Raw genomic sequence first — 26,137 nt, 5'->3', positions numbered from 1 at the left:
TAAACTATATATGGTTCAGTGCCCTGACCCCATAAATAGTCACATCCCCATTCTAGGATAGGTCTTACAGAGATACTGCTGTACAAATTTAGACACATATACTACCTCTGCACTGTCTTTTGTGCATGTACCATTGTGGTATCTCGCTAAATGACACTTCAACAATTCCACTCATGAACTTATTTATTTCTAAGCAACAGATTAGTTAGACAGGACATGGCTGAGTTTCTGAGATTACTGGCTTTTTCTTGCGGGAGTTCTTGCCTGTATTTCTGAATCGAGGCATACACCCTGATCACTCCTGTATATATGAGCTCTTTCCTTTATGTTTGCAAATATGAGTATCAGAATGGAACTGGACACATGAAATGACTGTCTTGATTTTGGCCATTGGTAGAGTACAGTGCATGAATATTCACCCACACAGCTAGGCTGAGCCCCAAACCTTAGTTGCACTGTGAGGCCGGAATCCTTGTCTCCTAAACACAGAGGAAATTGGATTACGAGTCTCTGCAGCCCTGATTCAAGGATACTGAGAATAGATGTTCAATTCACAGAATGCAACCTTATTTTTCACAATTACAGTTCTCAGATGAAGGACATATGCCACTGTGGTTGACTTTACCTTTAAATTCATAGGAAAGAATCCTTCCAAAACCACTTAAACATTGCACTTGATTTCCATACAATTTCAAACCTTTCTTCTTCTGAAACCTAATTTGGATCTCAACATGTATAAATCAACCAAGGCAATGGAGAAAAAGGAGCGCTTTGCTTATTGCCTTCAGTAGGGGCCGGAGAGGACAAAGTTGCCATTTTAATAGCCAGTAATATAATTTGTAGAAATAACACTCTAATATCTCAAGCTCAGAAGCTCCCTTACATGTACTAAATTATTGTAATTATTTTAAAATTATTGTTCAAAAGGATTTAACCTTCAACAAGAGTGATTTTTACCAAAGAGACTCATCAACCATGCATCTCCATAGGAACAAAGTTGCTAACTAGGGCTTACCTTCTGGATTCTGTTGACTTGCCTAGACACTAAACAGTGTCCTGAGCCTGCGTTTCTTGAAGGCCTCCTGCCACTGCGTCATTGAATGCCACCACCCACACAGGCCCTCCCGGCATGCAGGCATTACCCCTCTGTGCTTCTGTGAACGGAGCACAGGTGTTCAGATTAAATAGCACAAGGTAGAAACTATGGTCTCAGGTAAGGAGACAGGCTGTGTTTATTTCTCTGGTATACTTATAGATTTTGGGTTTTTCCCAGTTTTACAGAGCTGCCACTTTTTCAGGCCTCAGGTGTGAGTACACTAGCTTTATTTTGGGCTTACAAACCTATCACTCACATAACAGATACAAACGGGTGCCATAAATCATAGCTGTAGGTGCATACATAATTAAAAATGTCACTCGGTGTTACCAGTTCCCAGTATAAAATAGCAAAGAAAGTGTTATGTTACCCTTCTTCTGACACTCTTGATTATCGGGGCCAAGCTACACTTCCTGGTTGAACCTCAAGAGTTAACTTCCAAAGATACCTTCTTATTTTGAGAATATAGATAAATGTGTTCCCTAAAATTTCATTTTGTTGAGAGGTGGTCCCACTGACTGACCATGGATGGAACTAATAGTATTTCAAAGGAAGCAAGACATTTCAAGCCTATAAAGGAAAGCCTGACCATTTCAAAGACTATGATGAACAAAATATGAAAGGAGAAGTGACTTTGCTGAGATATGGAGATGGCGTGAGAGCCACAGTTGCCCTGTGGGGAGAGTCAGCATTGGAAAGGATCTGTGGTGGTCACATAGAGTGGTCATAGGTGGAAGTGGGCATTAGTACACCATTAACCATTAACTTTCCAAAGCATCCAGCTACCCCTCTGTGAAAGGAAGTCCATTTTTGAAGGAAGTCACCAAAAGCTAAGCTTCTGGGAGATATTTCTTTCCCACTTTAGAGCCCTGAAGTTTGCATGGGACTTAGTCATATTTTAGATACAGACATTGGAAGATTTCAAGATAAGGATTGTCATAATAGACACACAAAAAATAGGTTTCTTGTTAGGTTTTTGTTTTTTTAAATGTAACCTGACATCCTAGCCAGCCTTGTATTCCACAAGTTGTTTCTTCAACAGTTTCACAAAGACAGTATCATCCAGGCTGCATTTTGGTGGGTGCCACCTACAAAAGTCTAAGGAGAAAATGGGAATAGGGCATGGATTCTAAATATTAAATTACCTTTTCCAACAACTTTTTTTTATGACCTAAACATGACAACTGGCTCATCACCATATCAGTGTTAACTGGGATAATTACATCTTCATGATTTCAAAAGTTCTAATTTAAAATTTTCATAGTATGCTATGGGGCATTATTCTTATTGTCTGGATGTTCAGTGTATCCAAGGGCCCATGTGTTGAAGGTTTATGGGAACCCAACCTGTGGTGCTATTGGCTGGTGGAAATGCCTGTAGGCGGCAGAGCTTAGTGGGAGGAAGTTAGGCCTTTCAGGCTCCTAAAGAGGATATTGGGAGGCCAGCCTCTCCCTCCTGCTTTCCTCCCTCATCTCCATGGGTGGACAGGCATCCTCTGTCAGGTATGTTCATTGTGAAATTCTGTGCCACCTGTGGGCCATAGTGATGGGGTAAGAGACCACAGCCTGGAAAGTTCTGAAATCCTGAGGCAACATAAGCTGTTACTTCTTAAGAATTGTTCATCTCAGGTATCAGAGAGGCAGCAAGTAAACATAATTGATGATACCCTTACTTGACTCAGTCCTCCATCATACTTTCTATTAATTCCCTTCCTTCTACACCACTTCTAAAAAGTAATAAACACTTTCTGAATAGATGCAAGGTGGGAGCTGAGGTTCAGGGAAAGAGCTCAGGCTTGGAAGGAGCGGAGTTCACTGGGTCTGGCTCTTGGTGTTGATCTCAATATGCTGCAGCTGAAGCCAACGCGTCTGGAGCTGAAGTTTGATGACACTGAAGAGTTCGAGAGCATCCGAAAGGATCTGGAGGCCCGTAAGAAACAGAAGGAAGATGTGGATGTTGTGGGAAGCAGTGATGGAGAAGGAGCCACTGGCTCAACAGTGACCCCAAAAGTCGGGAACAAATGATTAATGATCGGATTGTCTATAAACCCCAGCCCAAGCCCAACAATCATGCCTTTCAGTTTGGAAATTTGGAATTTTAGGGATTTTCTTGAATGCCAGAATCCCAGAATGGAATAAAATGATGGTAGAAGTAAGAATCAGGTTTAGAGAATTGAATGCTTGTAGTGAAGCAGAATGTTTTGTCTCCTGCATGTAATTACTGATATGCAACTCACACAACCTGGAATCTAAATTCTGGCTTGTTTCTGGAACATTTGATTGTGTAAAGATTATCTGTTCACTGTTAAAAATAAATGTATTTTTGGGAAAAAAATATATATATACAATTTCTGGGAAAAGGCAATAAGGCTAAGCTTATAATGTATGCAGCTCACTGGAGACTGGTGGCATAATTAAGCAATTTCCACAATGAGCAAAAAACAGCATACTTAAAAACTGACCATGTGTGTCAATGGAAAAATATTATCTACATGATTGCAATGTGTAAAATGTGTTTACTGCTTGAGGTTTCATTCCTTCTCTTCAGGGCTGAAACATTTGTACCAATTAATTTGTACAAAGTCAACCCTAAAATATGCTAATTTTAACAATTGACACCACGTAGGTGGATGGCCCATAAAAGTCTCTCACTTAAAATATTTGAAATGAAGTAAAGTGGGATGTCTCAAACCTGTAATCCCAGTGCTTTGCAAGATAAAGGCAATGAGGAAGAACTGAGAGTTCAAGGCCAGCTTGAATAAAATTAGTGAGATTCTATCTCAAAGACAAAATAGCTTTTGTGGTAATGTGTTACATGGCACGCTAAGACCATGAGTGCAATCACAAATACCAACATTTACATATTTTGAGACAGGATGAAAGCATTGCTGAAATGAATTTAATACACACACACACACACACACACACACACACGAACTGAACAGAGCTGGGGAGAAAATGAAAGATCAATGGAATCAAATTCTAGAAGAATAAACTGACTGTGAACTTCCTTTGTCCAGACATATGTTAAAATGTAATCCACAATGGAATGTTATTAAGCATTGAGGCCTTTGGGAGGGAGTAATTAGTGAGGGAGTGAGGGAGGAGCCTATCACAGGTTGATAGAATTATCTCCAAAAGTATTCTGCATGGTTTGATATCTACATTCATTGTACATATTACCCAATAGGAATCACTCAACCATGGGATTACTCTTTAACCATCCTTCATGGAAAGTCCTTCTAACAATGTCTTTTACTTTGGTTTTTATCAAGTTGAGTACACATGGTTTCTTTTAGCTTAGGATATTGATTTGTCAGTACAGCTGAGAATAATGGTATTATTGATGCACCTATTCAGTGAGTAAATGGTAGTCCACAATAGGGCTAGAAGATTCCACAAGCATAGATATGAAGCTGACTTCTCTTCCTATTCTCTAACTATAATGAGTTCTGAATTTATTGGAGGGATAACTTGCTTTGTGAGAAAAAAAAGATCTGTTTATAGAGATCCCTTGTGTATTTCTTTGAAATGAAAATAGAAACTCAATATGCATATAAGATCGAAGCAGCTATGCTTGCTCTTGTCAATGAATACATTATTTGGATGGAAACAAATTTGTCTTAAATTTTCAATGCGGGGTACTGCATACACTTGATTCTTAGCATGCTAAAAATATCAAGCATATGAAAATTAATATAGATGCCATGAAAATTAATTTTTCAGAAAAAGACAAATGTGAATGTTGAGATCCTATGAATAATGATTCAGAAAAGAGAGATTCTGCTTAAATGTGTTCCCAGATAACTGGAGTTTTACATTAAATTTACATCAGTGCTATTCACTAACATACATCAGACATGCCTGGCTGTTTACATCTCAATTTGTGATAAGTAAAAAGAAAATAAATAACCAGGTGCTGATGGCTCATACCTGTAATCCTAGCTACTCAGTTTAAAAACAGCCAGGACGAGAAAGTCCATGACATCTTTATCTCCAATTAAGCAGTAAAAAGTAAGAAGTGAAAATGTGGCTCAAGTGGTATGCCTTCAGCATAAAAAGCTCAGGGACAGTGCCTAAGGCCTAAGGTCAAGCCCTAAGACCAGGACAAACATTGATGAATTAATTGATAAGTGTATGATGTAATAAATCAGCCTTCTACTCATTTGACTCATCTCTCTGAGGCTTATTATCTCTCTTTGGCCATGAAAGCCTTATTAGATTACAGAATGAGAATCTCTCCTATTCAAGAGAGCGTCTTACTATCTTTGACTTAGAATACCACAATCAAAGAATAGTTCCTAAACAATTTTCTACCATTTCAATAAAATAACATGCTTTCCTTTTTCTTGAAGTGTGTTGCTCTATTTTTAAACAGAACTTCAGAGGTATCTAACTACACAGACATAAGAATAAACTGGTACTGATTCCTGTGCTTCTCTGTAAGATTTGCTTTCAAGAAAAATGATCTGATATCAATTAGAATTTCTGTTTTTTTCTCACAATAATGAAAACTTTGCCTTTGCAGGTTTCAAAGAGAGTGCAACATAACTGGCACATTGTCAAAATTTCAGAGGTAATACAAAATATGTCTTCTTCAACAGATTCACCCAACTCTGTCACCCTACTTTATTATTTCTCTTGTTTTCCCACAAAATTCACCAAATTCGTTCCTTTTCTAGATGGATCACAAGTATATGCTACACTTTCTCCACTGAAGCTCGGTATATTGCTTATTGATTGAAGGGATTCAAAGGACTATCTTTTCTCAGGCTGTAAAGTTCATGGAAATGATATTTGGGGAGGGTTTACATCAAATCCTAAAGGTTTCTCTATATCAGAAGGCAATGCATTCCTTACGGGTGATAGTAAAAATATATGCAATGCTGCTAATTATACTTCAAACACAACTCTACAAATAGAAAATTTAAAAAATTACAGAGTGTTAAATTCAAGAGCATGAAATAGTAGAATTCTTTTTGATGTATGTTCTATACCACCAGCAAAACCATGTTTACTGTAGCTCTATTCACCATAACCAAGGTATGGAATCAGCCTAGATGCCCCTCAGTGGATGAATGAATCAAGAAAATGTGGTATATAAACTCAATGGAATTTTACTCAGGCATTAGAAAGAATGATTCTGTATCATTTGTAAAGACATAGAAAGACCTGGGAAAAATTATGTTAAGGTCCAGAGAGACAAAGGATGCATGTCCTCCCTTTTATGTGGAATTTAGATTTAGCTTATAAATTTATAAGCAAACACACTGGGTGGTATGCAAATGCATTAACTGAAATATGGTAGATTCAAGGGAGAACTCGAATAGTGTAATTCCTTATAAAGGCAAAGTCAGATTTCAACAAAATAAACACCAGGAAGTCATACTTGAAAGGGATGGGGTGGGCTCAAGGGGAACAGAGTAGACAAACAAAGAAGACAAGAGAGGGAGAATGCAATCAAGAACCCAATGGATAGCCTACAAAATTAAGAATAGGGAGGAAAATTAAGAATGGGTGAGAATGTTGAAAGGGATGACATTGATCAAGATACAGTGCATCCATAAATTTCTTTGTTAAATGGCAACTCCTTTGTACAACTACTTAAAGATAACAAGTAAACAAATAAATAAAATCCGAAATTGTAAATAATTCTCACTTACTCATTAAATCAAGAAAATAAGCTTGGAAGACAGAAAATAAAAGTTTCTTAAAATTACCACCAGACATGTTAGTCTGCTTTTGTCATGATTTAACAGATGCTAGTCCAAATATTTGCACTATTTAGCACTGGCCTACTCTAATACACATGACAGTTTTAATAATTAAATAGCAATAATCAACCTGAATGCTCAGTATTTTGAGTACCATCGTAGTAGAATACAGTGGAGTCTACCAGCAGAGTGACAGGCTTTGTAGAGTAGCCTAGCTAAAGAATGACTTTTGTGCCCTCAGATAAGCATATTATGTTTTTTTCTTTTCCATTAAAAAGAAGATGGTGATTAAAATCACTTTTTAAAAAGTCCTCATTTGATCATTCTTTTTTTTTGTTGTGATGGTGGTTAAATTTTCAGTGCCTTAACTTCAGGCTATTTAGGTATAAAATAAGAACTTAAATAACTCCTCTGCTTCATCTGTATAGGTTTTGTACACGTGTACAGTTAGTTTCTTCATAGGACTAGCAATGCCTGTCACTGTTAAATGGATGGCAGCTCAGCTTGGCCCTGTGCTACAGGAAATCCCCTGTGGACTTGGATTTATCTGTGCAGATTCCTAGCTTCCTGCTTGTAGAGCTTGTAGAGCTGCAGAGGAACATGGGATGAGTTTTGAAAGAGTGGCTACTCTTCTTTTCTCCAGGATCACACAGCTAATGACACACACACACACACACACACACACACACACACACACACACACACACTTGTGTGTATGCTCGTCCTGGGGCTGGAACTCATGGCATGGGCCTGGCACTATCCTTTAGTTTTTTTGCTCAGAGATGGCACTCTACCACTTGAACCAAAGCTCAACTTCTGGCTTTTTGGTGATTCATTGGAGGTAAAACTTTCACTAACATTTCTGGGTTCAATTCCTCTGTACCATATAAACAAAGAAGTAGGTAAAATTAATTTTTATAAAAACCACCCACATCTCCTTCAGATTATTGAACTCATTCATGACCTACTGATTAGCTCTTGTGTCTGCTTAATAGCTAAAAGTGATTATTTCAAAGACATGAAACGATCATTTTAGAAGCACACAATGAGTGAATAATGAAGCCAAAAAGATTAAAATTTGCTTTCTGTATTTTAAGTCCAGTGCTCTTTGACAGCACGCAGGAATTCAGGATAGGAAATATTGATAAACCTAAAGGATTTTTTTTTTCAAGGCAGTTCTACCACATGATGGCCAATTAAGTGGAAGAAAAAGAGAGGATGACATTTGGTTAGCTTCATGGCAGGGTGACTACTAGGATTGTTAAGACAGTCTCTCCCTCACCCCTCTTGTCCGTTAAGGGTGTATTCTAACACACCTGGTAGATGACTGACTAAATCTCAGGATAGTGTTGAGCACCATGCATACTATTTTATTTTATAAGCACATATTCCTCATAAGGCTTAATTAGTAAGTTCACCGAAGTAAGCAATAGTATAATGAGATTTCTGTGAATATGGTTTAGCTCAACCTATCTTCTTACACAGCTGATGTCTGTGTGACATAACACAATGCTCGTGAGGTAATATGAAGTGTCGAATGATGTAGCATTGAACTAGTGTTAGATTACTAAGGAAAGATTATTTGCACAGATGCCCAGCAATACAATAACAGTTGCTATGACAATTGCTACAGCCATTGACTGACAGGAGGGAGTATGGATATCTGGACAAAGGAATGACCCAGGGCCTGGGATGAATGAATCTGGTCATCGCAAGATTTAACCCTGCTGCTCAGAACAAATTGGGACTTAAAACTTGTATGCTATAAGTTACTGTAATGTTTCAGAATTATTTTCAAATAATAATCTACCAAAATGATGGCCAAAGTAGGGATTATTACACAATAAAAGTCAATGGTCATCACTTTCTGGGTAGTTATAATATGACCTTTATTGTATTGGTTGCTTTCAAGCTTATTTTAGTTCCCCATGGCAACTTTGCAATGAAAGCATTATGAACCCCAGTTTTGAATAGGAAAGTAATGTTTTCGGTGACAAGGTGAAATGTCTGAAGTGTAACCACTAAATATTTGAACTTGGGTTTATTCTTCGACGACTCAATCTTTCAGATACATTTTAATTCTTGTTCCATCGTAGTAAAAACGGTCATTTTCATCCTTTTGATTTTTCCTCTTGACAATAGGTTACAATTGGACATGCAATTACACACTTTTCCAGCTTGCTAATTGTGTACCGAATTGCATGTTCTGAAAGCATCCAGAATTAGCAAGCACTGGAGAAACTCTAGGCCACTTTCCAAAGGAGAACTGTTAGCAAGCATGAGGAGAGACCAGCTTTGAAGAATCTGGCCTTTCTTGGCATACATGGGGAAGGTTTTTATGTATGGAAAATGTCAATTCAAATACAAAATGAACTTGTTCTTTCGAACTCCATTTTAAATGCTAGCAACTGTGACAAGGCTCTATGTAAATGTTTACCATATGAAAGCATAAACTGACAGGAAGTATTTCTACAAGACAACAGGGAATATAAGACTGCACAGATGACAGTAAGTAGAGATGAAAAACTTACATGTGCCCATTATCTCCAGGAATCTGAAAAACCACATTGCTTCTTTGCTAGTTGGGCTGTCATATCTGGTTTTAGGTATTTTCAGCAGTCAGCAGTTCTAGAAGGATTCCCCCGACAACAGTAGCTATCTCAGTAGAATAGCAATAGGTTTAGCATCTGCAACTTCTGGGTCACTGGTTTGAATCCAATCAAGTCATCGGAATTGAATTCCCATGCTTCCCCTTCCGATGTAAGTATCAAAAATTAATGTGTTCATTTCTTATATCTCTAAATGCTGTGGAGTTTAGACATTAAAGTTTTATTCGTGTCAACTATACCAATGCATGACACAAGAATTTAAGATGATAGAGGAAAGGAGAGAGAAAGGAGTGTTTGGGCGGCAGGCAGGATGGGTAGAATTCAACGAACAGACTCTGGCGTGCTTACTTACATTAAGGAAAGAAATAGTGTGTATTATATATGAATCATCCTCTCCTACATTTGCTTAAAGTGGAAACTTCTTCTTTTTTAAAAAGATATTTCCTGGAGAAAAAAATGCAAATTATCATCTTTAAAATGATCATCCCTCACTATTATTTTTGCCCCTGTGGATAGCCACATAGGGTTTAATTAATCTTTCTTCTTTTAAAAATTATCTTTAAGTCATAGAGTTGTACATAGGAGGACACAACTACTTAATTTAACAACGCAGCTTGTGAATACAAGGCATCTCGATCAATGCCACTCCTCTGATATTCTCATCCCTTCCTCCTTCACTTGTCTCAATTCTGTAGGATAGACAAGGGTTTCTTGAATGTCTTAAAGAAACTGAGTGCGGTAGAAATATTGACAAAGTGGAGAAATTCGGTTTTAGTGGTTACAATTTACATGTAAATATTAAGATATAAAAAAACAGTACAAAAAGAACACAACAACAAATCACCAGCAAACCTCACAGAAATGCAAGCCTGGCCCTCTACAGGTCACAAGGACACTTGTTCATGGAAGCTGAAACAAGAAGGCAGCGTGAGGCCTCCTTCAGCCTCAGCTGGGAATTCACGTGTGCGGTGCCTCCAAGTTGTCGTGTGTGTGTGTGTGTGTGTGTGTGTGTGTGTGTGTGTGTGTAGCTCCAAAAGTACACAATACTGACTTCACAATCACAAGCATAGTTTTAGCAAGCAGACAAAATCAGAAATACTGGACCCAGCATGGAGATTCAGCTTTCAATTTGAGCACCGATTTGCCGATTTGGGGTGGGGGGGGTGGTCTGCTGTGATATTGACTGAGATTGAAATGAATCTAGATTCATCAGTGATGAATCTTAGAGTTTATAGCATAAAGCTTTTATGATTCAATTTTATTCTATCTTATGAAGGCATGTCCTACCCATTAAAAAAAAAAGAACATGTAAGTGTGCAAGTATACATGGCTATGTGCACCACAGATTCTATGTGTATTAGTTTGGGAAGATTTGGAGACATATTAAAATGGACACTAAATGCATTGTACATTTCTTAATCCATAGCATAATTGCAGGCTGGGGAACTGGTGACCCATCATTCATTTTGTAAAGTGTTCCTGTTTAATAGTTTGTAAATTTCCTTGAAAATCATTCTATGTTCTGAACTATTTCTTCCAACCAGAAGAACTAACTGGACCACTGGCTTCCGTCCTTTCTTAACACAAAAAATAGACTCAGAAAAAGCAAAGCAAAGAAACCTTTTGAAGATCATGACATTGCCCCTTTCATGAAACATGACCATGACCATATAAAAACATTCACTAGTTTTCACAGAAGTGTATGTTAAAATTAAATAATTTCCAGCAAATGCTACCACACTGCCTCCACGAGAACAGATTCAAGATACCACATAAACCAAGACATTTGCTAGTATGGGTTTCTTCACGTATATGAAAGGCTTATAAATACAGTGCATTGTAGAAGTCTCAGTTGTCCACAAAGAGCAGAGTGCCGTCTTATCCCTCATTGAACTGAAGTATGCAGTTCCTGGCCAGTCACTGGGGAATAGAAGAATGAAGTGATGGCTTATTGATCCCATTGAGGGGCATCTACTCTTGATATTACAATTAGCACAACAACATTTGTAGTTTTTACAATTACAATGGACATGTCACAAGCTGACATTTGAATTCCTTTGTGGGGAGACCAGCATTATTTAAATCAATTGTGATAAATATATATTTTTTTGTAGGTTTGAATCCTATGAAACAGAACTCTTACCAACGTTACGTTTTGTGTGTCTGTTTGCAAAAGTGTCTTGCACGTAGTCTAGCCAATCAAATTCTAATTAAACGCTATTTTCTCCATAAGGGATCCTGTCATTTTTAGAAACCTGATACTTTGATTAATAGTAGCTTGAGATATTCTACATGGATTCTCAATAAACATGAAAAAAAAAACCCAATACGGTATTTCTGCCTGAATAACTGTAGTTATTCAGGCCCATAAAAGTCTCCAGAAAATAATTCAAAATGTGAATTACCTTTTGAGTCCTCCAAAGAAACTGAATTCATTCTCCAGTATACCTTACGATTGCAGCTTTTTGATCAAATTGTTAAAATAAAGGAAGTACTGTTCAATTTGTTATATTTCATCACACTGGCAGTCAGTACAAAGGACAAGTTAGACTTTAAAATGAACAGTTCAAATTTTCTGATTAAAAAAAGAGAGTGAAGGATATAATTGAAGGCAGCAAGAGATAAAGTTTCCTCAAGGATGTCTGCATCATATTCTTTAGAGCGATGGAAACTTACTCCTCTGAGGAAATTCCAGTGTATTTCCCCATCTTCCCATCAATTTTCTTCATTCTTTCTCTCTCTCTCTCTTTTTTTTGGCCAGTCCTGGGCCTTGGACTCAGGGCCTAAGCACTGTCCCTGGCTTCTTCCAGCTCAAGGCTAGCACTCTACCACCTGAGCCACAGCGCCCCTTCTGGCCGTTTTCTGTATATGTGGTGCTGGGGAATCGAATCCAGAGCTTCATGTGTAGAAGGCAAGCACTCTTGTCACTAGGCCATATTCCCAGCCCTCATTCTTTCTCTTTAAATTGGAAGATGACTCCTATCTTTGGATGTTCTTATGGTCAATAAATATTGGCATGCTTATTAATACATACTTAGAATAACAAGATGTGCTCATCAAAGTGTGTATTTACATGATGCTGGTGATTTCATGCTTCCTAATTCCTAGCTTATTTGCTTTTTATAAGACAGGAAACTTAGATCACCATTTACAGAGAAGAAACTAAGATCAGCAAAATGAAATAGCTTGCCCACTAAGGCTTACCTGTCCAGTAGAAGACAAATAAAAAACGAAAAGAAACACATTTTACTACATGTGTACTTTTCTTAAATTTTAATTATAAGAGGAGTCCCATGTGAATAATTGCAGAAGTGTTTAAAAATACTGTCCTATATAATTATTTTAAGTTTTGTGAAGCACTATGTAATTTATACACAAAAGATGAACACGACGTTTTAATAGCTAAATGTCTTAGTTTTGCACAGTATAATTTGCTTACCAGACAATTTTATACATGCATGCTCTAATCAGCTAATAAGAATGATAGCTAACTAATGAAGAGTTTTGATTTCCTTCCTAGGGTAATTAGGGTTCTCATTTATCGTCTCTTCCATCTGCATTTTTATGGCATCTCAAAGCAGTATTTTCCGATTGGTTTACAATTGTATGGAGACAGGATAATTGTTATAGAGTCTAAAGTAGAACTTATGAAATGGTCCTCAGTCTACTGCTGTTTTAAGTGTATCAGCTTACTGATGAATGAATACTGTTAAAGCAAATACTGCTCAAGTTGACAATGACTGGGCATTATTTCAAATTTGTGCCAAGTTAGAAATGATTCACTTTATCCACAAAGGCCTGCTCAACACCGTAGTACTCTCTCTCCATCTGGAGTCAAAAGAAAGCTTAGGAACCCATCCTGCCCTGGTTCAGCAAATTGTTGGACTTAAGACAATTTTAAACACAGAAATGAAGTTTTTGTATCTACAACCTCTCCACTATGAAATGCAATTCTTAGGTGATTAGCATGGAAAAAGTGTGTTCCCTATTCAACATAAAAACCCTTGGGCAGACACACACACACACACACACACACACACACACACACACACATTATAAACATATATACATGCAATTGTTTATAGCTCATACCCTTGAAAGTCTCATTGACCAATTACAACACAATTCATTACATTAGCTTTGCCTGAAAAACAACACTTCTTGCCAAAGCTCATTTCAAATCTTCCTCTTTGCCCCCCCCCCGCTTTGCATTATTATCTAACCATTTCCATATCAATTATTGCATATTATGTTCTAAATCTTCAAATTTTTAATGAGAATTTCTATTTTCATTACATTTAATTTTAGATATCTGAGAAAAGAATCACCAAATACCTTGGTCATCATAAGAAAATCCACAATTGTCTTTGCTAACCAGAAAAAAAAGACTAAATATATCAGGTTTATAAATTTATATATAGGTTTATAAATTTATCTGTTTGTACCATTTACAAGAGAACTACCAGATAAATGGAGGTTTTGTTGCCCTCTTCACAGATAAAACATGACGAGGAATGACCCTTTGTCATCCATGGTGACGATTGCAGCTACTGTTTTCTGCATGCTTATGCGAATAAGACATTGCTCACCTAGTATCTCAGGGAAACCTAATCCTGTCCCTATGAACTACATATGCATTTTGCTATAGTTTTGCATATTAGTTTGGCTATATGCTATTAATTTTGCCTATATTACTAATGACAGTCATGTGATTTTTGGTCTAGGTTACATATGAAATAAGAATCTAAACTAAGACTGGATTATAAGCAGTTTATAGGGCAATGTTCCATACTAACAGATTTTAAAGACGGTTTCCTTATTTTGTTCTTCAAGGTGCTCACAATTCATCCTATGACCTGACCAAGGCCAGGTAAGTTTTATCTCATTGAATCACATCCCTCACCCCTTAAGTACTGCTTTTGGCGAAATCTACAGCTCTGAAATCTGAGCTTGAAACATATTGAGATAGAGAGATATCTAACTCTTGAATGACTCAAGTTTTCTCAGTGAAACTTTTAGGATTTAATGACACAAAATTGATGATGTTGATCTCTCAAAAATCCTGTACCTCTCTGAGAGAACAAATGCTAGTTGTTTTCTAACCAATAATTTTAACTAAATAAAAGTAAACTAATATACTAGATCTGTTACTTATACAAATACATATTATAGGATTAACATGGTGAAAAAATACACTAAACTTTTCTGTGTAGCCTCAGATGGCTTTTATATAAACACATTTGAGTAGTCTGCTAGCCAATATCTTTCTGGGAAGCAAAATCAAGGAGAAAGTGGTCCAATGTAAGGTTGTATAGTACAGTTGAAACTGGAACCAGCTCGAAAGTGCTGGATTCGATTTTCTTTTTTATTTATTGTCAAATGATGTACAGAGAGGTTAGATCATACTTTAGACCTTGGGTACATTTCATGTACTGTTTGTTACCTCCTCCCTCAGCGGGGAATGAGGCTGGATTCGATTTCTTTTTTTTTTTTTTTTTTTTTTGGCCAGTCCTGGGCCTTGGACTCAGGGCCTGAGCACTGTCCCTGGCTTCTTCCCGCTCAAGGCTAGCACTCTGCCACTTGAGCCACAGCGCCGCTTCTGGCCGTTTTCTGTATATGTGATGCTGGGGAATCGAACCTAGGGCCTCGTGTATCCGGGGCAGGCACTCTTGCCACTAGGCTATATCCCCAGCCCCTGGATTCGATTTCTTAAAGAAGCAGTGTTCCTATCCCCCTGACGGCCTGGATAGAAACTTTCAGCAAGGCAAGGGACACACTGTCCAAAGCAGAGCCAGGTAGCGGGAATGAGACTGTGGACAAAAGAGTGTAGAGTAGTTCCTTGAGTCCAGTGCAAAGGGAACAATTTATAGGACTATAGCTATTAACAGGATGCCAGAGAACTCAAGAACTGGGAAGAAATCATTTGGACTAAACAGCAGGACCATGTTTTCCATACATTTTGCATAAAATATGTGTGCTATAAACGTGTATCTTACCTGACACATCCTGTGGTGCATGAAATAAACTGTAATGTTTCTCCCATAAGAAAACCCTTTCACCCATTAGGATATTTTTAATCCAATGACTAAACTGTTTATGTGGAATAAATGACCCAGTTAATTTACATAAAAAAGCCCAATATCTATAATGGCTAAGTAAATTATTTACACATACGTTTGTTTTTTAGACCATTTAAAGTAATTCAAATCATTTGAAGCACAATACTGGGTCTAGTATGACACACAGTAGAATAATTTCTAATGTGAGCTTGATTCATCATCATTTTGCATATTCAGCCTATGAGAGTCTCAAGATTTCTGATCAGTAAAACCATAATAGAATGTCTAAGGGGAGATTCCCAATTCTTAACCCAAATATCTATTCAAATAGCCAATCCATGTACACAATTCACATACCTAATTATCTGACCCTTTTAAGAAAAGACTATGCAACAAGTATTACCAAAGACATATGTAATGCACTGTGAACATACACACTAATATGTACATTTGTTCATCTCCATAAGCATACATATGCATACATGTTTTTGCTATTACTGAAACTTTTGCAGCTCTAACACAAGAGAGCTAGGTTCAAACCCTCTTGTGCGTGTTTTCCTGTGATTTTTCACTGCTTGAATAAGGAGCCTGGTTCTCTTCCCTGCCTCTTGTCTCATAGTATCGTGCTTACAATTCAGAAACAAAGGCGACTCACCTCAATAACTAGAAAACATGTAGTCAGTATTAGATCTATAGAATAACATGCAATTCAGTACCATGTTGCAACTTTCCCTTGGGTCATAAGCAATGATAAAATTGGTTGACACGAGTCTTACTACAAATCCTACCATATCGCTTATCTACTGAGCGGTCTTCAAATATTACTCTGTTATGTACCCTGATGGTTGCAAGCTTATGTTCAGTAATGGGTTGGTCACTTACAGTGGAAATTTCCTGTAAGAGAGCAAATGCCTTTAAATCAGTATATATATTTATACACATACAGCTATGCCCATATATTATCCTTCCAAATGAGAAACCAGGTCCTTACGAACATTAACATTTTGATATTATGTATTTAGAAGATGAAGGGTGAAGATGGCATTCACTCTTTCTTTTTATAAAGCATCATTGGGATTGGCTTGTTCTCTCATGGGCTGTGGCTCTGTAAACTTAAAATAAAATGATTTTATATAATTGTTATAGCAATACTATATCCCCAATGTGTATGTCTTTCTACTTTCTGCCTTCAATGATTTCATCTGGAAATATAAGACATAAAATTATTCAGCTCTAAAATACTATGTGGGCTAATTAGATGTAGAAAATGAAAAGAAAATTAGCCAAATTTGGAGTGAGGGTCAGGGAGCATGACAGGCCTTTAGTTTTTGAAAAGTATTTAGCATAGGTATCTGACTTTTCACAAATCATGTAATCTTTTGAAGCTTTTACGTTGTCATATATAAAATAGGGAGAGTGATGATTTCTCTTATCAATCTGGAATATGATTCAAGTGTCAAAAACAGTAGTTAATAAAATCAATGAGGTCCTACAATTCAATTCTGTCAAATAGCTATTGAGTAATTGCTGGAGTCCTATGCAGCTACAAAACTATCCACAACGCCATTACCATTGGTATCAATAGAGGATGCACTATCTCCAGAGAATTTAAAAATTAGTTGCCCCATTTCTTAAAGATCCAATGTCAAACTTCCACCAAATATTCTTTTTTTGGTGTTGTTTTTTTTTGCCAGTCCTGGGGCTTGAACTCAGGGCCTGAGCACTGTCCCTGGCTTCTTTTTGCTCAAGGCTAGCACTCTAGGTCTTAAGCCACAGCGCCACTTCTGGCTTTTTCTATTTATGTGGTGCTGGGGAATTGAACCCAGGGCTTCATGCATGCTAGGCAAGCCGTCTACCACTAAGCCATATTCCCAGCCCCCCACCAAATATTCTTGATGCTCGCTTTACCTACTTTGGTAGAAGGCCTCATATCTGTATCAACTCTGCCTTAGAACTTGTTGGGTTTTGTTTTTGTTTTGTCAGTTGTGGGACTTGAACTAGGGGATTGGGTGCTATTCCTGAGCTTTTTAGCTCAAGGCTAGCACTCTACCACTTTGTGCCACAGCTCTACTTCTGGTTTTCTGGTGGTTAATTGAACTGTAATCCTCAGATCTCACACTCCTAAGTAGCTAGGATTACAAGGCATGAGCCACTGGCATCTGACTTGTTAGGTAGCCTATCTATCTATCTATCTATCTATCTATCTATCTATCTATCTATCTCTATCTATCTATCTCTCTATCTTGTAAAATGAGTAATAAATACAGTAAAGATATGTGACAATATTGTGTGGGTGCCATGGCCATTGTCTCTCCATCAGTGCCCATGAAGATGACACATGGATAGAGCTTTACTGCAGGTGGCACCCACAATCTCTCCTGGGTACTCCATACCAGAACGCAAGCACTCACGTATTAAGCCCAAGAGCACACTTCCACAGAATTTTAGTCATGAGTTTAATTCATGTAACGTGTGTGATAAGACTTAGGATTTGAATACTTTATACTTTTTCACACATGGCTAAGGATAGCGAAGGTGAAAGCCTGACTTCTGAGCACAGGGAATAATACTGAGGTTAAAGAAGCCTCTCTCTCTCTCTCTCTCTCTCTCTCTCTCTCTCTCTCTCTCTCTCTCTCTCGCTTAAGAGTCATTAAGTGGCTTCAGTCATGACTAGAAAGTTTTCCCATTGTGTAAATGTCCTTCATCCCATTATCTATTATTGTAAAGAAGAAAAGATGCCAACATTCAACATTTTAGCAAACAAAGAACAGGATTTAATGTTAAGCTTGTGTTTGGGGAGTACTGTGTTCTGTTTCCAATGTTGAGGGTTTTTTTTTTCTTGTTGTTGTTTTTTTTTGTGTGTTATTTGTTATGTTTTAGTTTGATTTTCCTATGCATACCTAGGGTGTGATTATAGCAAATAATCAGGCTGGGATTGAATCCTGATTTTATTCCTCACAAGTAGCTGTCTTTGAAAAATCAGCAAATCCCATATTGATTTGTTTTCCTCATGACACACATAAAAATAATGACAAATTAGTTGATACTAACAAATGCTCACTGGAATGGTTTTTGACATATAACAGGAGTACTATATTTTTGTTTCAAAAGTAAATATATAAACACAATACTACCCACTAAAGGACAGGTTTCATAGATTTGACTAGAACTTTCTTTTCTTTTAAGGAAAAATAATAACTATGTAAAATGTTTTAGAATTAAGTTGGCATTAAAATAAATATAAAGGTTTAAATCAGAAGATCCCATGAGTTTAAGTCAGGAAATAGGATTACTTCTATTTAAAATTCAGCACAAAAGGAAACAAAGGAAGGGAGGAAAGAGGGAAAGGAAAATGGAAATGATCCAGAGAGAATGTGAGGGGAGGCGGTGTGAAGTGACAGGAGAAAAGAAGGAGAGGAGAGAGAGAGAGGAGGAAAGAGGACAAGAAGGATATACTTGGAAACTAGATTTCATGAATGAAAATGCTCATGTTGACATAACTGTTGTGTCTGAAAAGAATTCCTAAGAATCCAATTTATATCCTGAGGATAAATTGGAATGATGAATATCTTACCCCTTCACTGTAAATGTCCACTGAATTTTCAGTATTGAAATAGTCTATATTAAAACACTTTATATTAATTGTACACAGTTAAAAAGAGTAAAGGATGTTGAGAGTGTGGTAGTATTTTTTTAAAGAATGTCTGAATTAATTAGATAATTTTATAAACCCTTTATGCAAAGTTTTGTTTCTCTGTACATGCATAAACCTTTAAAAATTACACAAAGCATCCATTTGTGACTTGCTAATCTAAATTATTCTAATTGAACTTAATATGTCCTATTGAATACTGTGTAATTATTCACTACTAAATTAAATATGTAAATGTTCAACAGTGTAAATCAGGGTTTTTCTAAGCTACAATAAAAATTAAAGTAATTATTTTATATTTGTTTTCTTTTTACATGTGAATACTCCTTAGTTGTGCTTTAAAATATTGCATTTGAAATTATAAATATCACAATTAAGACAATGGCCATACTATTTATTTCTGCATAAACACTCATAAGCATCTTTTATAGACAAACATAAAAATATTCAATATCAGAACATCTAGGGCCACTTTATTTTTCTTCCTACTCGATTTGTCATAGATGTTTTTAAAACTTATTTTTAAATAATTAAATTAAAACGGAATATTTATTAACTGCTACATATTTTCACTTAAGAACAATAGTTCCATAATAACATTTCAGCCTACTATAAAAACATATAGATAATATTCCCGAGTGTATCACAGCAAGAGTAAATTTTATCTCGAGTCCATATGTTATGTGGGATTCTGACAACATAATATACCTGAATTGCTTGAAGCACTTCACTTCACTCTGAACTTCTTGGAATCCAAGGGAAAGAGAAAATGGGGTGGGTTCTGCAATTACAGTAATTTATAAAAACAATCACAGCTTTGGATATGGGAAGCTAACCATTTTTAGTGACTAAATCCATAAGAACAGCTATGATCAAAGACATCCTTTGGGCTGTGGGTGTACCTGGGAGGTAGAGCACCTGCACAGAATGGGAAAGGCACTGAGCTCACTTCCAACAACACAGCCACATTAAAGAACTCTGTTTTCAACAATGGGCATTCTTATGGCTCATTTACATATAAACTTTGTAAAGGCCAATGTTATAATAAAAATAATTTTGTGTGGAGAATAATACACAGTGAAGAATGGTTTATATATATCCTTCTTTGTGGGTCCTGTGGACAACTCATCAACTTACTTAATCTACATAGTAACCAAACAATAGGCATGGGGGAACAGACTCACTTATTCAACCAAATGCCACCTATTATTTTTTGTCGCCAGCACTTAGGACTCACAAGCACTTAAAACCAGAATAAACCTGACTGAGACTTGAAGCATGATTAAATTTGGGGTCACACAGCAAGGCACCATGGAGGTCCAAGTCTTAAGTCCAGGCAGCCATTTTAGCATGTGCTATGTTACTATTATGTGGCCCACAAGTAAATGCATGTTGGTATTGTCTGTGAATTGATTTTAAGTGATCAAATATCTGAATTCTTTCTGATCAAATGGGAAGATGTGCTCCCAGTAGGACAGGGAAAAAGAAGAGCGAGTAAATATTGGAAATCATTCTCGAAAGGGCAAAAATTAATTATTCTTAGTTTTGCTTTTCCTCACACATCCATGCAGTACCTGCTCTGTTCTATGTTCTTCAGTCTTAGAGGACAGATGAGAAATCAGACATGACCATTCTCTTTGGAGAACTACATCCTGCTGGCTTACGTGAGCTGATCCAAATGTGCCCCCTCAAAATGTGTAATGTTGCTAAAAAGGACATGTTGAGCTGAAGGCAATTAAGAAATAGATAACAAGGGAGGATATTTCTGCTCGTTCATATTCTTCTCTTAAGCAAGGTATGGATTTCCCTTCTGTAAAGGAAGTTTCCATTTGCCAACATCTGCTGTTCGGTAATGTGAAGAAAAATAGACCAATTCATATTCTGAAACGACTTGAGACTGGCATAACTAATCTTATTAAATGTTTAACTCTATCTTTCATACACTTCCTAGTCTTCCTTCATTTACAGTTCCCATCCCTCATTTTTCTTTGTCTACTGTCTTTTCCACACGTGAGCACTCTTCCTTTGAATTGTATGTAAGACTCCACTCTCTCTCCCTCTTTGGGCTTTTCACTTCTCTCTTCGTATTCTCTTTATCTCTGCATCCCAAATCTATGAATTCATCATTGACTCTTTATAATGTGTCCACGTCAGTGTAAATCACCCTGGCTACAGAACCTAAGAGTAAATATTTTCCCCCTCACCCACATGATACATCAATAACTGTAGTTTGATGAGTAATATATAAAGATAGCCAAATTCTCTGGGCATAGAGAAGAGACACTTTTCCAATCTATGAAAAGGCTTGGAATTTTCAATCAGAAAAAGTACATACACATGCACACACACGCATGCACACACACACGACTTTAGATTAAGGTGAAATTATTTTCAGTGCGTAGAAGAAAAGCACTATGGCAAAACTGGCACAGAAAACATGAGAAACAGGAAATGATGGAGAGGGGAGGGAGGGAAAGAACGGAGCGTTCTGTGAATGTTTAAAGCACTGTGAATATTATGGGCTTGTTGGTACTAGGTATGGAGCTATTTCTCTTTAGTTGCTGTTTTCTGGTTAAGTAATACACTTGGCATACTTTCATTCAATCATTTGCTCTCGTTTCCTGACATCTAAAATGTCTCAAACCTATAATTACAATAAATTTTAATTTTATGTCACTTCCTTCCTCTTTATCATCCTGTAATGTAATTCTGGTTACCTCTCATACAAGTAAGGAATTTTCATTGTGTGCACTCCGAATAGATCTTTTTCCTTCCACCGACAAATTACCCATGAAAGTTACCCTTTCTCAAAATTACTCTCTTGACTGTTTTTGATCTAAGTGTCATTTGTAATGTCTGAAATTTATTTTACAGCTTCTGAATTTGGTCTCAAAATTGTTAGAGGCTTGCCTTCTTATTATCTTTTTAAAGTTAAAATTCAAGCCAGTTCTTCCTGTTAGTTTTTTTTTGCTCCCATTCTTAAATGAATAATGGAATAGTTCACTTCCAGGTACTTTTTTCAGCCTAAATCTCTGTGAGTCTTTCAATGATGGTAAACCTAGCACCCACCTGCTCTTTCAGTATCCCAAGCTATCTTTGTCTTTGATTATTCTATCTTCCACCATCTTCCAGAATCCTAGAGACGTTTTAGATTACTATCTTTTCCCTTTCTTTACTGGAAAATCTATGCAGACTTCTTGCAAATTCCTTCCAATTTTCAATGACCTATACATAATTAAATCATTAAATCCTTGGGAAAAGCCCCAGACTATTAATAAACGATAATGCATGACTAAGACTCACCAATAGGTATTATGGGCCTCTGTACCTTATGTTTTCATGTACAATATTACTGTTACTTGAAAAATATTATCTGTTGAGGAATTAAGATATGTCATAATTCTTTTACCTTCTTTTCAGAGTACTATGATTAAATCATGCCAACTAACCAATGAGAGAGAAAGGTCTTCTTCACAGATCTATGTAAAGCCAAATAATGTAATTAACTTTCCAATGTCTGTCAATATTCTTTGACTCAGTATCCAAAAGTGCCACTTTTTTTCTGATAAATTTATCTTAGACTTACAAATCCTAAGGGGACTTCAAAGTTTTTTATTGTTAGTACTGGGGTTTGAACTCAGGATAATGTGCTTGCTAGGCAGGCACTCTGTTACTTTGTTGTCCCTCAAACTTCTTTTTGACTTGGCTGCTCCAGAGACAGGATCTTCTATTTAGGGATGAAAGGAATATGCCACCATGCCCAGCCTTTTATTGATGTGTTGCCTTGTAGACTAGGATGGCTTCAACTTCCTCTTTAGTAGCTAGAATTGAGGAAGCGAGCTACTATGCCCAGTCTGACCTCAAAGTATTTGTGTGCCTTCTCAAATTTCTTTTGTTCCATGTCAAAAGAACTTTCTATTTCTCTAAAGGTATAGATTCTGATCTTTCTCCAGAATCTAGATCAGGTTCAGTTTTGTCAGGAAATCTTGGATGAAAAGATCTACTATGGATAAAAATTTTGCTTTTGTGGTTCAGTCCCATGTATATCCTTTGCTATATTTCCTTTCATTAGTCTTTAATATTGTCATTGGCATTCTTCTTCCCTGTCCAGTTTGGCCTACATTTCATGAGATAAATACTACATTTTCTTTTTTTTTTTTTTTTTGGCCAGTCCTGGGCCTTGGACTCAGGGCCTAAGCACTGTCCCTGGCTTCTTCCCGCTCAAGGCTAGCACTCTGCCACTTGAGCCACAGCGCCGCTTCTGGCCGTTTTTTGTATATGTGGTGCTGGGGAATCGAACCTAGGGCCTCGTGTATCCGAGGCAGGCACTCTTGCCACTAGGCTATATCCCCAGCCCCTAAATACTACATTTTCCTGATCATTTTTTTTCCAGTGTGTGAAAGTGACTGGAAACAGTCATAAAGCAAGTGGATAGGAAAGGTTAGAAATTCTCTTTACATGAATATGTAAAGAAGATGGTGGCCTTGGACACAGAATCCAGTAATAGAGCTGCCCCCACCAGAGCTGGAAGCATTAGGAAACTTCTGCTCCACCTGAAAGGATGCATACACAGACAATGCTCGATTACAAATGAGAAAGAAATCATGAAATCATTATTTTAAAAGATAAAAAAGAGGGCTGGGAATATGGCCTAGTGGCAAGAATGCTTGCCTCATATACATGAAGCCCTAAGTTCGATTCCTCAGCACCACATATATAGAAAACAGCCAGAAGTGTCACTGTGACTCAAGTGGTAGAGTGCTAGCTTTGAGCAAAAAGAAGCCAAGGACAGTGCTCAGGCCCTGAGTTCTAGCCCCAGGACTGGCAAAAAAAAAAAAAAGATGAAAAAGATATACCAGGTTGGACCTTAAAGGAGAAAGAAGGTGTGAAGGATATACCTGAGGTGTGTTTTCATTGGTGTGTAAGTGCAGACTTATGGAAGAAGGCTTTGTGGAGGGTCTTTAAATATATATTGTGGCCATGAGGCTATAGTGAATACTCATTTGGTTTATGTACAGTGTCTGGTATGGTTGCAATACTAAACAGATTAATACTGAAGAGCAGTCCATATGAAAATTGCTTTTAAATAACTTGTATGTCTTATGCATGAAACTGGAACTCCTCTGTACATCACTTTGACAATAAATAAATAATTAAAAAATAAAATTGCTTTTATCTGTTTCCTAAAGAAAAGGGCATTTCCCCTTACATTTCTTCTGTAACTATTTATATAACAGAAGTATATATTGAGTGTAAATGATTCTTTATGTATTCTAAACTTGCCATTATGCTTGATACATTATGATTGGACGTTAGTTAAAACAGAAATGAACATGGTAATGAGAAAAACCTTACAGACAAGTGGTTTTGAGAATAAGATAGATGGATTACAAATTACTTGAAATAAGACAAACCGAAAGATTTCAATGAAAGACATTATAGAAGTCTAACAAAGTATCCAAACCACTGAGGGTCATTTGAATATCAAAGAGATTATGCATCAATCTTTGATTCTGAACTAATGCAAGAATAAAACACTCCTTAGAATTTATAGCATTAAATAAAAAATAGGAAATAAATCAACCAGGAAGAATTTTGATAAGAAATAAAATTGCTGAGCAGAAAGCATTTATGAAAAACATAATGATGGTTTTATGTTGAAAATCGCATTTATGACCTTAATACATTCCTATTACAAAATAAAATAAAGGCCCATTAAAACTATTGGTCCTATCAGTGTAGCAACACTAAAATACAAACCCAAATGGTGTTCACCCAGATTTGGGGTTGCAGTATTAGATGTTAAAACCAGAGACATGAGAAATAATTTTGAAAGCAATGTGATATAGATAAGGTGACTGTTTAATGACTTTATTTTAAAAGTCTCCAATGTTATAGTATATTGTTTTTATTTTAACTGTACTAAAATTCTGGCTCTTATAAGGGACTTCAATGCATTTGGAGGCAATAATAAGAATAGATATAAGCAATGTACAGGTGCTCTCACCTCAGTTGGCCCTCACCGACCACCCACTCACACATACCCCTTTGAATCTATATTCTTCTCACTCTTTCTCTGGTGAAAAATACAGCAGAGGTGGATAAGGTGATAAATAGCTTTAGGAAATTTTCTATTATTCTCACCATCTTGATATTCTGCCATTTTTCACAGACAACATGATTATGCAGAATCTTGAAGAATCCGTAATAGCAAAAAGGACTCCCCTGGAATTGACAGAAGTCTAATTTCTGAGTGTAGAAATAAAGAGGAAAGCCACAAAGCTTGCAGAAAAGAACATGACCATAAGCAATGCAGAGTGCTGTATTTCACCAGGAGAAAGAGGAAGATTGGTGTGGGCATTATGCAAGGGGAGCTAGGAGAATACCACACCCGTGAACATTAAACATATGTTTACTGACATGGAGGGAGAAATAGAAGGTGGCTAAAGTATGACTGGTAGTTTTCTTCTGAATTAAAATTGTCCTAAAGATTGAACAGAATCATTTTAGTTATTTGTCACAATGTTTTAGGGTCTTTGTTGGCTAATACAACTTTACAGATGGAACGATGGAAGTGTAGACTGTTAAGTCCTGATGGAAATCATTCTCCTCATAACTAGTAGAATCTCACATTATGGTTGAGGAGTTAGCCAAGCATTAGTGGAGGTTAGTTAATATTTACAAGGTTTTCTTTGTATGAGATTGTGTCTGAAAGTGTAGATGTAGGTGGCATTGGTGGGGAAGAGAAAGGAAAGACAGAGAGACATAGACAGACAGAGATAGAGAGACACAGAGAGACAGAGAGAGACAGAGACAGAGACAGAGAGACAGAGAGATATCATGGGCATGGGGAAGGGTATTTTAAAGGAAGAGCATGCCAGAGAGAGTAGAAGTAGCAGAAAATATCTAAGCAAAAGCAATTCTGATGTCCTCAGGCTTTTTCCCTAGAACTGGAGTGGTATGGTCTTCCAGTATGGGCAGATCAAGGTCTCTTCTGCAGCCACGCCA

The 26,137-nt window shown here is 36.9% G+C and overlaps 1 protein-coding gene and 1 pseudogene across 1 annotated transcript in view; one reads left to right on the top strand and one right to left on the bottom strand.

Moving 5' to 3' along the window:
* The window catches only part of Cntnap2 (contactin associated protein 2), a 1,597,185-nt gene that overhangs the window by 1,203,660 nt on the left and 367,388 nt on the right, over positions 1-26,137 (bottom strand). The window lies entirely within an intron of this gene.
* Positions 2,941-3,197, top strand: LOC125347273 (annotated as a pseudogene).

This window comes from Perognathus longimembris, chromosome 2 (assembly GCF_023159225.1).
Source record: "Perognathus longimembris pacificus isolate PPM17 chromosome 2, ASM2315922v1, whole genome shotgun sequence".
Taxonomy (NCBI): Eukaryota; Metazoa; Chordata; class Mammalia; order Rodentia; family Heteromyidae; genus Perognathus; species Perognathus longimembris.
Note: the sequence above shows the minus strand (reverse complement) of the source record. Positions and strands in the feature narration are given on the sequence as shown.